Genomic DNA, 12,495 nt, shown 5'->3' on the forward strand with positions numbered 1-12,495 from the left:
TGGTGACGAGCACTTCGATATGATGTCAGGACACTTAGCTTTCTGCCACTTTGAATTTTGAGATTTTCCATGCCATTGTATCTGAAGATCCACCTAGATCAATCCTCCCCATTGAGGAGCTTTTGGACCGCCAAAAGCTTTCATTAGTCAATTGGCAAGTGAGGGAATTGTTCCCTCACCTTTTCCTTCTCCAGCCATTTGGCCTTGCTAGGGTGCATTCCCTTGAAACCCACTCGAAGGTATTCCACATCTCCTCGTCGTGAAGTCCTGGTCCTTCTGTCAAGGATGATGTCTTCAGGTAACTCATCGAGATATTCTGGTGCAAAATCATCAACTGTAGGAACTGTGCCCACCTCATTGGTGTCCATGATCAATGGTGGTTCATAAAAAATTAGGTTCTCTACATTCACTACTGAGCACATCTGAATATATATTGGCAAATCAAGACGAAAGGCATTGTTTCCAATCTTCTCCAGAATGGTGAATGGACCATACCGGATGGGTCACAACTTTTTCCCTTCTCCCTTCATCCTGTCCTTGCTGATGTGGAACCACACTTTTTTGCCCACTTGGAATTGATGGTCAATTCGGTGTTTGTAATGTCGAGCCTTGTAACGGGCTTGACTTTTCTCCAATTGCTCTTGTACTGCTTAGTGAATCAATTGGATTCGTTGAATGAACTGCTGAGCTTTGTCCCTATCATTACGTCCACTGGAGCCATCTTCCCTTCCAAAGACCATATCAAAAGGGTCCTTTGGCAGGTAACCAAAACATGTCTCAAATGGTGAACATTGTGTAGATGAATGTACTGCTTGGTTGTAGGAATGTTGTACATATGGGAGATGCTCATCCCACAACTTGGGATGTTTCCCACAATAGCCTCGTAGCAAGTGTACCATGGTACGGTTGACAACCTCTGTCTGTCCATTAGTCTGCGAATGAAATGTCATGCTTCTTTTCAATTTGGTGTCCATCATCTTCCACAAGCTGGTCCAAAACTCTCCAAGAAAGCGAGAGTCCCAATCTGACACAATCGATGTGGGTAATCCAAAATGGACCCAAACATGCTGAAAGAAAAGAGAAGCAGTCTTCTCTACAGTGATATACTTTTTACAAGGCATAAGAATACACATCTTGCTAAAACAGTCAACGATGACATACAAATAGTCGTGACTCTTTTTAGACAAAGGCAAACCTCCTACAAAGTCCATTGACACACTTTCCCATGGGCGACTCGGAATAGGGAGTGGTGTGTAGAGCCCAAGTTTTCTATTAGAGGGCTTTGAAATAGAACACATCACACAACCCTTTACATAGTGAGTCACAATGTTTTTCATATGAGGCCAAAAACAAAATCTTTGTACATGACATAAAGTCTTTTCGACACCAAAGTGTCCAAACACAAGAGAGGTGTGGGACTCTCGAATTACATGTACTCTTTCCTCTGTGGGAATACACAACTTACCAAGGTGATATAACAATTTCCCTTGCAAGTGATAGTTGTCCACCTGTGAACCATGGGTTAGTTTTGCATAAATACCCTTAAAGTCATCATCGTTAGCATATTGTTCAGCATAAATCTCAAAAGATAACGAAACATTATGCAAAATAACAGAAGAAAAAATAGGAGGGCGAGATAGCATATTGACCACTTTATTGCTAGTTCCCTTCTTATACTTTATTACCAGATGAAACTGTGGAAGAAAACCCATCCACCTGAAATGACGAGATTGCTGCAACTTGGTCTGTGACTGAAGGTACTGCAAGGGATGATGATTCGTATGGATGATGGTCTCCTACCGATGAGGTAGTGTTTCCACTTTTTCACACTCTGCACCAAGGCATAAAGCTCCTTGTCATAAGTGGGATAGTTTATCAAAACTTGAGAAAGCTTCTCAGAATGGTAAAAAATTGGCTTCTTTTGCTGCATCAGTATAGCTCCCTTGGCATAACTGTTGGCATCGGTTTCGATCTCGAATGGCTATTGGAGATCGGGTAAGGCTAAGACTGGCATGGTGCTGATCTTTTCCTTCAATGTTTTGAAGGACTTTTGCTGTCTTCCTCCCCATTGGAAGATCTGTTTCACACTTGTCAATGTGTGCAAAGGTGCTGCAATAATAGAGAATTTGGCAATAAATCTCCTCCACTACAAGGATAACCACTGCGCAAATCCAATTTTGTGAAATAAACATCATTCTTTAATTGATATAATAAGTCATCAATGCGTGGAAGAGGGTAGTGATTTTTAACCATGATCTTGTTTAGTGCACAGTAATCCACACACATCCTCCATGTGCCATCTATCTTTGGCACTAAGACAATCAGTGAACCAAACGGAGAAGTGCTCGGCCTGATGACCGCTTGTTCCAACAATTCCTGCACTTGTTTCTTAATTTCCTCCATCTCAATGGTCAACATCCTGTACATGCCAATATTTGGTAAAGGAGTGTCATGTTGCAAATGGATTTCATGTTGGATTTCCCTCTTTAGAGGTAATCCTTTAAGTTTCTGAAACAACTCATCATAATTAGAAATTAATTTAGATAATTCCTATTTATGTTTCTGATCATAACCCTAGAAATCATTAGCTAATTCTACCTCTTTTTCCCTTACAACCATCAACATGCAACCCTTATTGGAATTCACCAGCCTTTTCATTTGTCCAACACGTACAAGGTTGGCATTGATTTTATTTTGATGAGCCCTTACTATATATTCTACCTCATCTTTTGTGATTTGGTATTTATTTTCATGACGGAAAAATACTGCCTTTCTATCATATAGATACGGACTCCCCAACACCATGCCATAGATATCCAATGGGATTACATCCAGTTCTACTTCATCCACTAGCTTAGAAGCGATCACAAATTTTACTTTACACTGCTTGGTTACATTCAATTTTGCTTTATCATGTATCCATCCAAGCGGGTAAGGTTTCGGGTGTGGTTTTGTTTCTAATCCAGGTCTCTTTACCAGGGATTCTGCAATTAATTTTTCTTAGGATCCGGTATCAAATAGAGTTTCTACCTTAGTATGCTTTATAAAAACTCTAATATGAAATAGTTCAATTCTCTTTCGATCATTAGGAAGGGACTCATTTATAGAACTAGTGCCTTCATGCAATTCAGAATTAACATGAGGTGTAAGAGTACCTTTTTTTCCTGCTGCTGTGATCAATGCTTCATCTCCAGAATCCGATCCAAGGTCTTGCTGCGTAGTTGCCACTATCTTCTTCTTCCCTTTTCCTCCATACTTCTTTGGATGCTTTTCTGGGTGCTGTTTCCAACAATGATCGTCATCGTGGCCTTCATTTTTGCAGTGATTGCAATACGACCTTTCTCCTTCTTTGGCTGCTGTTGTCTTCTTCTCCTTTCCTTTCCATTTTGCTTTAGATTTGCCATTGGGAGGTTTGAACGGTGGTTTTCTGGAATGATCATCTCTTTCATTTTTGCCCCTATTCTCAATATGAATTGCCTTTACGCTGGCTGAGTCAATAGTGGTTGGTTCAAACAACAACAATGAATGCCTAATGTAGCTATGCAATGAGCTAATATACTTAGTTACAACTTCAGGTGTATCAAGTGCAATACCCAAATTCAGTGCTTGCTTTCTAAACTCCTCTATAAAACTCTTAACATCCTGACCTTTGCCTTGTCTTAAATATTGCCAATTCATTAAAGCTTTTTGCTTGTATCCTAAGGGATAAAATTGTTCCTTTAACGCTTAAAAAAATTAGGCCATGAGGAAAAGAGGTCACCCACATTCTTACTGCGCTGCAATTTGCTTTCCCACCAAATGAGAGCCGTGTTGCTCAGCCATAGAGAGGACAACTGAATCTTTGCCTCATCCTCCACAATCTGTTGAATCCCGCAGTAGAACTCAATCTGCCTAATCCAATTATTAATCTTCTCTTCGTTACTTTCACCATTAAACATCGGAAGATCAAATTTCACATCTAATTTAAAGAAACATTTCTTATATGCATCCTTTGAATTTCTATGATTATGGTGGTGAAAGGAAGGAGAACCTTCACTCGCGGAAGGAGAAGGGGGGGGTTCTTCTCCACCATTTCCATGTGTTGAACCTTGTTCTTCTGGGTTTCTCTCTTCTGCTTTCTCTAGCCTTAAAACCAACTGACTGATATTCTCTACCATTGAATAGAAGGTCTTGCGGAAATTGCGCTCCTCTTCAAGATGAGCCTCATCTTCTGCCATGTTTCTCCTTCGATGTGCACACCTCACTTTGGGATCGAAGGCTCTAATTCCCCTTTGCATTTTCAGAGTCTATCTCTTGTTAACATACAAACATGCAATTCACATCTAGAAAGACCTGCTCTGATACCACCTGATCCAGGAATCTTTCGCTTATAGATGTATGAAAAGAATTCACATGTAAAAAATGCAGCTTAACACAGAAATTAATGTGCACACAAGAAAATAAGAAGAAAACACATAAAGGCACGACAAGAAGACAACAAGACTTGATAACGGAGTTCGTCCAACTCAGACTACGTCTCTGGGCCCTGCTCGATCAATGGGGAGGCCTTCATTCATTAAATGGCATGAAAAGAAGAGAATTACAATCACCAGTTACATAAAAAGAGGCTTATACCTCCATTCTGGAAAATGGCTGTGAAATGGAGACCTCAGATGGAGAAATGGACAGCACCAATGCGTCCGTGGCATTGAGAGGGGTTGAAAACATATAAGATTTGTCCAAATCAGACAAAATGCACTATCGGCCCTCCTGAAAGCTCTCCTGCCTTGAACTGCATGCTGAAAATCATCCCTCTCGTACTTGTCCAATCATTGGGATTTTATAATGTCTCTTTTGGTTGTAGTGCACCTAGATCAGAGGTATTTTTCCTCTGATATATTTGAAGTCCTTTTAACAGGACTTCAAATATATCATATCGGGCTTATAGACCCGTCAGGTCCGGCCCTTTATCGCAAATCGGCATATTGGTTGTTCGATAATCATGGTAGCGGGGATTGCCAACCGCCGATATCACCGATATCGGCGTATCACATCAGCCCTATCGGATCGGCATATCGCATCGCGGCAGCTCAAGGGTCCTGGTCCTGCTAATCGCCAATCGGCCGATATCGTAATCGCAAGTCGGCGCTGCCTGGTTCCAATATCGCGTGCCTGAAATCGCTAATATCGACCATCACTTGCCTCCAATTGCGATTTAGTCAGAGATCGCTGATTGGGGGTTCTATTGCGCCTCCTTAAGCCCGCCTCTTGCACTTCTCCGATTGCGATTTTTCCTTTCAAAGGCTGAAAGCCATTTTTTAGTGAAAATGCCTCCTTTTCTAAAGGGACAAGGCAATCTTCTTTTCGCGATAACTTCATCATTTGAACTCGGATTGGAGTGTCATTTGTATCATTGGAACCAAGGTGACAAGCACTTCGATCTGATGTCAAGACACTTGCCTTTCTGCTACTTTGAATTTTGAGATTTTCCATGCCATTGTATTTTAAGATCCACCTGGATCAATCCTCCCCATTGAGGAGCTTTTGGACTGCCAAAAGCTTTCATTAGTCAATTGGAAAGTGAACGAATTTTTCCCTCACCTTTTCCTTCTCCAGCCATTTTGCCTTACTAGGGTGCATTCCCCTAAAACCAACTCGAAGGTATTCCACATCTCCTCGCTGTGAAGTCTTGGTCCTGGTCCTGGTTCGAACTTGGATTGGAGTGTCATTTGCAACATTGGAACCAAGGTGACGAGCACTTCGATCTGATGTCAAGACACTTGCCTTTCCGCCACTTTGAATTTTAAGATTTTCCATGCCATTGAATTTGAAGATCCACCTGGATCATCATCAGACATTCCCAGGGTGCACAAACCTAGTTCTAGCACCCTCCCATACTACTTCGAGTGAGACCTTAGTCCGTGCTCCGCGGACTGTTTCCGAAAGGGCTAGTAGTACTGGCATTTTCTTGGCTAAATCACCTCTGAACCTGGGTTAGGCCCATACAAGCGAACAACTCTTGAAACAGGCAAGGGTAAAGTGAAAAAACGACTTATGCAATTATCAATACTTGGTTATCTGTCATCCTATCTCTGTATGTATAAGTTGTTATCTTCATTCGATGATACACCAATGGAAAATATGTGCTGTTCCAAGTGAACCTTGATGAAAACACATCTCTTGCGTGCTAACTAGTATCACCTACTATAGTCGGTTGTTTTGGGTTAACCCTTGTCAGCTCATTGAAGTAGAGTAAGGTGAGGGGGAAAACCTTAACAAGAATGTCAGAGGTATATACAAAATACTTCTCTGAATGAACAACCTCTTCTTCTCTCAATAATTCAGGATCCCTCTTCTGCATCTAAAATGAATAAGTGCTATGCATAGTTATGAAAATGGAAATTAAAAAATGAAAATGTGAAAATTTTGAAAAATGAAAAATGAATAAGGTGAAAGAAGAGAAAGGCTTCCTGTGCAGAGAGGTGATGCAAGTAACTCTGTTGGGGCACCGGCCAGGCTTGCTGGCAGTGGAGCGATGCTTATGTTCTTGCGTGACTCCATTGGGGTACTTTCTAGGGCTGCTGGCAGCGGATAAACACTAGAGATGAAACTTAAACTCTAACTATCATATTGCTTGTGTACTAAGATAACCCTCATCCCCAATTGAAACAACTGTGTTGGCTTGGCTTGGAATGTGTGCTGACCAACCAAGAGCATGGAAAGTGCTACATATTTCAATCAATCTAGTGTCGAAACCAAGATGATTAGAGAATTGAACAATACTTTTGGAGGAGTTAGACTTTCTTTTCACGGAACAAGGTCCATTCAGAGAGTTGGAGTTCTACCAGTGTGTCGCCAAGTGTTGTAGTGGCTACAACCACCCTCCAAAATTTTTCCTTAGCTTCGTTTTGGAGCCTATCTACCAACCATCTTTAACAGCATGTCTTGCATGTACATAGGCTTCAGTTGAGTTTCAGTGGCCCAATAGCCTGTGCATGTCAACTTGTTTGTCCCCCACCCATAGGCTATCACTTTGAACTTAAACAATTTTTTGGCTCAAATTATCCCCCTAGAAATTGCGCAATTCTGGAGGGGAACCAACCTTCCCTCCAAAAATTGTGCAATCCTGCTGGGATCTAGAATTTCACAATCTAGCCAGGCAGCCCTCCCTCAAAAAAATGCACAATCCAACTCTTATAGACATATTTGGGCACATCAACCCAAAACTTATATGTCGATAAACTAGGGCTCATCAACCCCTAAAAGAACTTAGTCATCTGAATACATCATTCCCCAAAAGTTCCACTGAAGAAACCATCCAGAAATTGCCTAAATTGAACCATACTAACTGCTCCACTGGCAAAGTGCGATGCATACTGAGTGGTACACTACCAGGGTGTGATGCATACTGTTTAGGCCTTCTATAGGGTGCGATGGGTGAGGATGGACAAATTTCTGGGACAGTTTGTTAGTTGGTTGCTCATGGAATCTTCTATAAACTTCTCCTGTGCCACTTGCCTCTCTAAATTTGCCCAAGGATTAATAAGGCATCTAGGAAACAATCTCGAATCCCTTCTCTTGTGGAACCAATTGTAACAAGTGGAATGACACTAATCAAACCCCATGGATGACTCACACCCTTGCAAAAATCTATAAATGGATCTCCAATCCAAGAGATCAGAAGGCTGGAATATTGTGAATTGCAAGGAAGTGCTGATAGTTTGTAATTGAGGAGAGAGCATTGTATTCTTGTTGGTGTGATTTTGCTATTTCATGAGGTGAAGAAGGATTGAATCTAGGAGGATGGAGTTGGATCATACAATTGGGTTTTAATTCTCCTTTCTATTAATAAAGCTCTTCAAGTTTTCTCCCATATGATTGTGCAATTGTGAATGCTATCATTTGTTCATTATATATCTGATTCTGTAATGTTTATGTTGTAAAAGATCACGATGCTTTGACAGTTCTTTGTTGATGTACTTGTGCGGATACTCTCCAAGCGTGTTAAGTACGGGGAGGAGTTGCAGGATCTGCCAAAGGAGAGAGAGTTCAAGCAAGGGATTAAGCGGAAGTTCCAGGTTGGTTCCATTATCTTTCTCTTATCTGTTACACATAGGAAAAATCGTTGAATTGCTTTAAACTGTTGTTTCTTGGGTAGCTTCCAAACCTAGAGGGTTAGTTGTTCAACAAGACACTAATTTTCCCAAAAACAAATTGGCGACTCCGCTAGGGAAGACTAGATGTCTGTTTGTTGTTATTGTTTGTTTTATGTTCAATTTGATAAACTATAGACAGGGTCTGAAGCCAACCAGGTAGCTTTCAAACTGCTCTTGCTTTGCAATTGCATAGTAGATGAATGCTGCTTCAGTCAATCTCTGGTTTAATTTATGAATTAAACATTTGACTTGTAAGAAAATCTAGATGCCCTTTTGGTAGCTCAATAACCTCTCAAGACATTCCATCATACTTTGCTCATCATTGTTCATCAAAACCCAACTTAATTCATTGAAAACAGCTCCATATTTGAGCCAAAAACCTTTTCAGTTGCGCTTCCTGGACCATCGAACTGTCTTCCACTATGTTCCAGTATGCATAGCACCTCCCAAGTGTAGAAAGTGCGATGCATCTCATTTTCTATGAAGCCTAGGTGCGATGATTAACTGAACTCTTTTTCCATCTAGAAATTGAGGGGTTTTGACTTGTTTTCAATTTTGTTTGGTTGTTTTGCTGCATATGAATAGTACCTCTTCACTGAAGCTTACTTGAATCACTTAGATCAGCCTCAATTATGTTAGGATTAGTTAATGTTTTTGTGTATTTGTTCATCATTTACAATCCTTTGTCGAAAAGTTGTTTTAGTCGATTTGTCGCTTTGATACAAAAAGCGTCGTAATTGTCGTTTTTTGTTGAAAAGAGAAGTGTCGTAAATTCTTCCTTCCCTTGATAATCGATTAAACTTTTCTTGATGTATTTGATTTGATTTGTTTATATTCAAAGTGTCGAAAGAATTTTTATTCAAAATTGAAAGTGTCATTTTGAGTCTTCCTTTCCCTTTTGAAGAAAAAATTGTCAAAAAATGTCATTTTGAGTGAAATATTTCAGATCTTTTTTGCATTTAGTTTTTCTTTTTGCATCTTTCACATTAAGGAAAGAAAAAACAAATACATGAATTTGCATTTAGAATTTTATGATTTGTGTGCGAAAAGATGATTTAGGGAAATGCACTAGTGTGTGCTCTTTGGTCTTTTCTTAAAAGCACTCTTATCTTTCTTTCCCTAGTAGCTAGGATTTTCATTGCTCAAATAAACAAAGATTGTTTATCATTGTAGATTGCATCTTAGGAATTTCAATCATCATTACGCGGTGAACCATTGAAAGGCAAACTCTAAACAAGATAAACTTTAAAATGAATTTCAATGAACCTAACAACACTTTGGAACTTAACATAACATATCTAGAGGTCTATGCTAGTGACGTGTTCCGGCGTCGTTAAAACTAGTGGCTATCGTTTTCATTGAAGGTTGGGTGATTCCTCCTCCTTGATACGACAAGTACTAGCACGGACTTGTGCTCCCTGTACCGTCACGTATATATTGGGAGACCACAATAGGCTTAAATCCTTTATCCATAGGAAACCGAGTCTGCCGCCTTATTGATTGCAATGCACTTAACATAGCATTCGAAAAGATTGACTGCCATACATAAGTCCTTGGTAATTTCTCTTTAATTTATAACCAAGGTGTATATTGCAGTTTTGCGATTGGTTTGGTAATCCCTTTGTCTAGATTTTCCAGAGTAGTCACTTTCGTTGCTTTTCAAATCTCTAAAAGAAAAGATCCATCTAAGCACTTGTCCTTTCAGGCTCATTAAAAATCGAAGGAGACTAGAGCCATCTTTAGCTTTTTCTCGACTCTTAAAAACTGAAAAATCAAAGTTGTGTCCAAGCATCATTAAAATTAATTGAATTTGGAATAGCATCATTTTCCCCTTAATTTTGAGTTGATCAAGTAATTTGAAATCGTGGAAGAAAGTCAACCAAAACCCCGTCGTTTGCGGAGATTAGCGAGTCATCCATCTTTGCCTCCGGAAGCAAAGCCAATCTGGACAAAGCGGTCTCGTTTAACTGAGTCTAGTTCATCTGGTTTATTTGAAACTTTTGTTTCAACATCATCAGAGACTCCAGTTACTCCAATTATTTTTGGTACATCTGCCTTCAAAGAGGAAGTTCTGCAGTTACAATAGGACATTAGAACTGATCCTAGTGTAGCGGTAAATACTTTTGTATCTAAAACAAATCCATCTAGAGTTGATCCAGAACCCATCTCAGTTCAAACTGAGGCTACATTGGAACCAGTAGTTGTTCAACAACCTCCCTTTGAGACTGAAGTTCATTTACCTAAACATCTAGACTTTGATTTTGAAGGTGTCACCCCTCCTGTATCTGTCCCTGCAGAAGCTATACCTTCTTCGATTCCAGAAATCTTTTATGGACCTGATGGTATACCTCTTCCACTTGGTCTGATTGCTATAGAGGAGATAGTAGAGGATCCTCCATCTAGTACCCCATTTCATTTTGGAACTAGGATTCATTTGTATCCTTCTACTCCTGAGTTTGGTTCTTTTAATCCTACTTCATCACAAGTTCTTGTCGAATCGCTTGGAGAAATTTTGGATAAGCTAACCATGTCTGAGCAACCATCAACATCTAGGAATGTGTCATCTGATGCAGCTGCGGTGGAATCTCCTGCTGCTATTCCTACAATGTTTTCTGGTACACCTGAGTCATATTTATATGGTACATCATCCATTCCTGCTGGTTATCAATCACTAGCTAGATTCCACTCAGGGGTTGCTTCGACACCATGGACTGCTCCCATTTATTCATCTGGAATCCCATCTGGTTTTTCTTATGTTGAAACTAAATCATTTGATCCTACATATCAGTATCAATATGGGCAATCCAGTCAAAGACCGATGTATCCTTTAAACACTGGACTGTCACCATATGGAGAACAATATGCCTATTCACTGTTTCCTCCCTTTTCTGGGAGACAACCATATGATAGTTTCCAACAATATTCAAGTCAAATTGGAATTACATTTAGTGGTTGGATACCAATACTGCCAGAACAAACAAGGGTTGTATATCCAATGCAACCGATCAAACCTGTGTCAAATATCCCCACTACACCTACTGTTTTGAGTATGCCGCAATCACAAGCACAGCCTGTTGTGTCTCAACCTCAACTTGCTCCTTCTTCCTTGCAACTTCAAGTTTCGAGGAAAAAGACTCAAGTCTCTTAGGTTGTGATATAACGACCACTTGTCTCTACGGCTCAACCGCAACCTCAGGTTAGTTCTCCTTTATCTGGAACAACTCAGGCACAGATGGGTATTATCAATCCGCAACTTGGTCAATCTTCTAGTACTGGGCAACAGCAAATGGTCCGACAACCATGGCTAGTGCAATATCAACAACTGCAATTCCAACAAACCTAACCTCAGTTTGGGCTTGGTTCACAAGCTCAGACTGGATTTGGTCAATATCAAGCCTTCCGAGGATCTGGGCAAGAAGGCTTTGTAGGTTATGGACAACCCAGTTTCCAAATCGGTTATCAACAACCACCCTATACTGGTTATGTCCAACAACCTTATCAAGGTTACTAGCAACAGATGCCTTATGCTGGTATGCAAAGACCTATTGCTCAAGCGATTCCATCTTATCCTGGGTATGCTCCACCCAACCTGAATCAGCAATTGCTTTTTGTAGCAACTCTAGAACTACCAGATTTGAACCGGATCACGAATGATCTAATTGCATACGCCCCCTGGTGGCCGGCGATTCCTCATAAACTCCCCTATGATATTCCTAAGTTCAATGGAAATCCAGGTGAAGATCCTTCGAATCACGTAATGAATTTTCATTTATGGTGTTCATCCAACACTCTGAATGATGATTCAATTAGACTTCGCCTTTTTTAGAGAACGCTTACTGGTCCAGCAGTGAAATGGTATATTGAATTACCTAGAGCTTCGTTTGATAACTTCACCATCCTTGCCACTACCTTTCTAACCCACTTATAGTTACCCATTAGGTATGAAACTGGAACAGAACTTCTTACCAACTCTAAATAGATCACGTCGACTCATATATCTGATCATATTCATGAGTGGTAGCGTCGTCGTCAAATGGTAAAGATGCATGTTCCTGATCAGATTTTAGCTGAGTGGTTTATTAAGCCCTTATTGCCATCTATCACTGAGGATGTGGCGAAAGGAGGAGTTGTCACCGAAGAACAAGTTATTGCTCATGCCCAATATTTAGATTTGATCTATACACAATCTGGCACACTCTACGACAAAATTCCTGACGCTCCTAGACCAGCTTTTTTTCCACCTCCTCCTAAATCGAGTAGGGACTCTCATGCCGGTGACGGTGTGATCGGTTCCTCAAGCACGCAAACCACAAGAGGTCCATCTGGTCAAGATCTTGTTGTTTCTAGTCAAAATGCAAAT

The sequence above is a fragment of the Pinus tabuliformis genome, chromosome 9 (genome assembly GCF_031772625.1).
Source record: "Pinus tabuliformis cultivar Carrire ecotype Pingquan chromosome 9, CPIR1, whole genome shotgun sequence".
Taxonomy (NCBI): Eukaryota; Viridiplantae; Streptophyta; class Pinopsida; order Pinales; family Pinaceae; genus Pinus; species Pinus tabuliformis.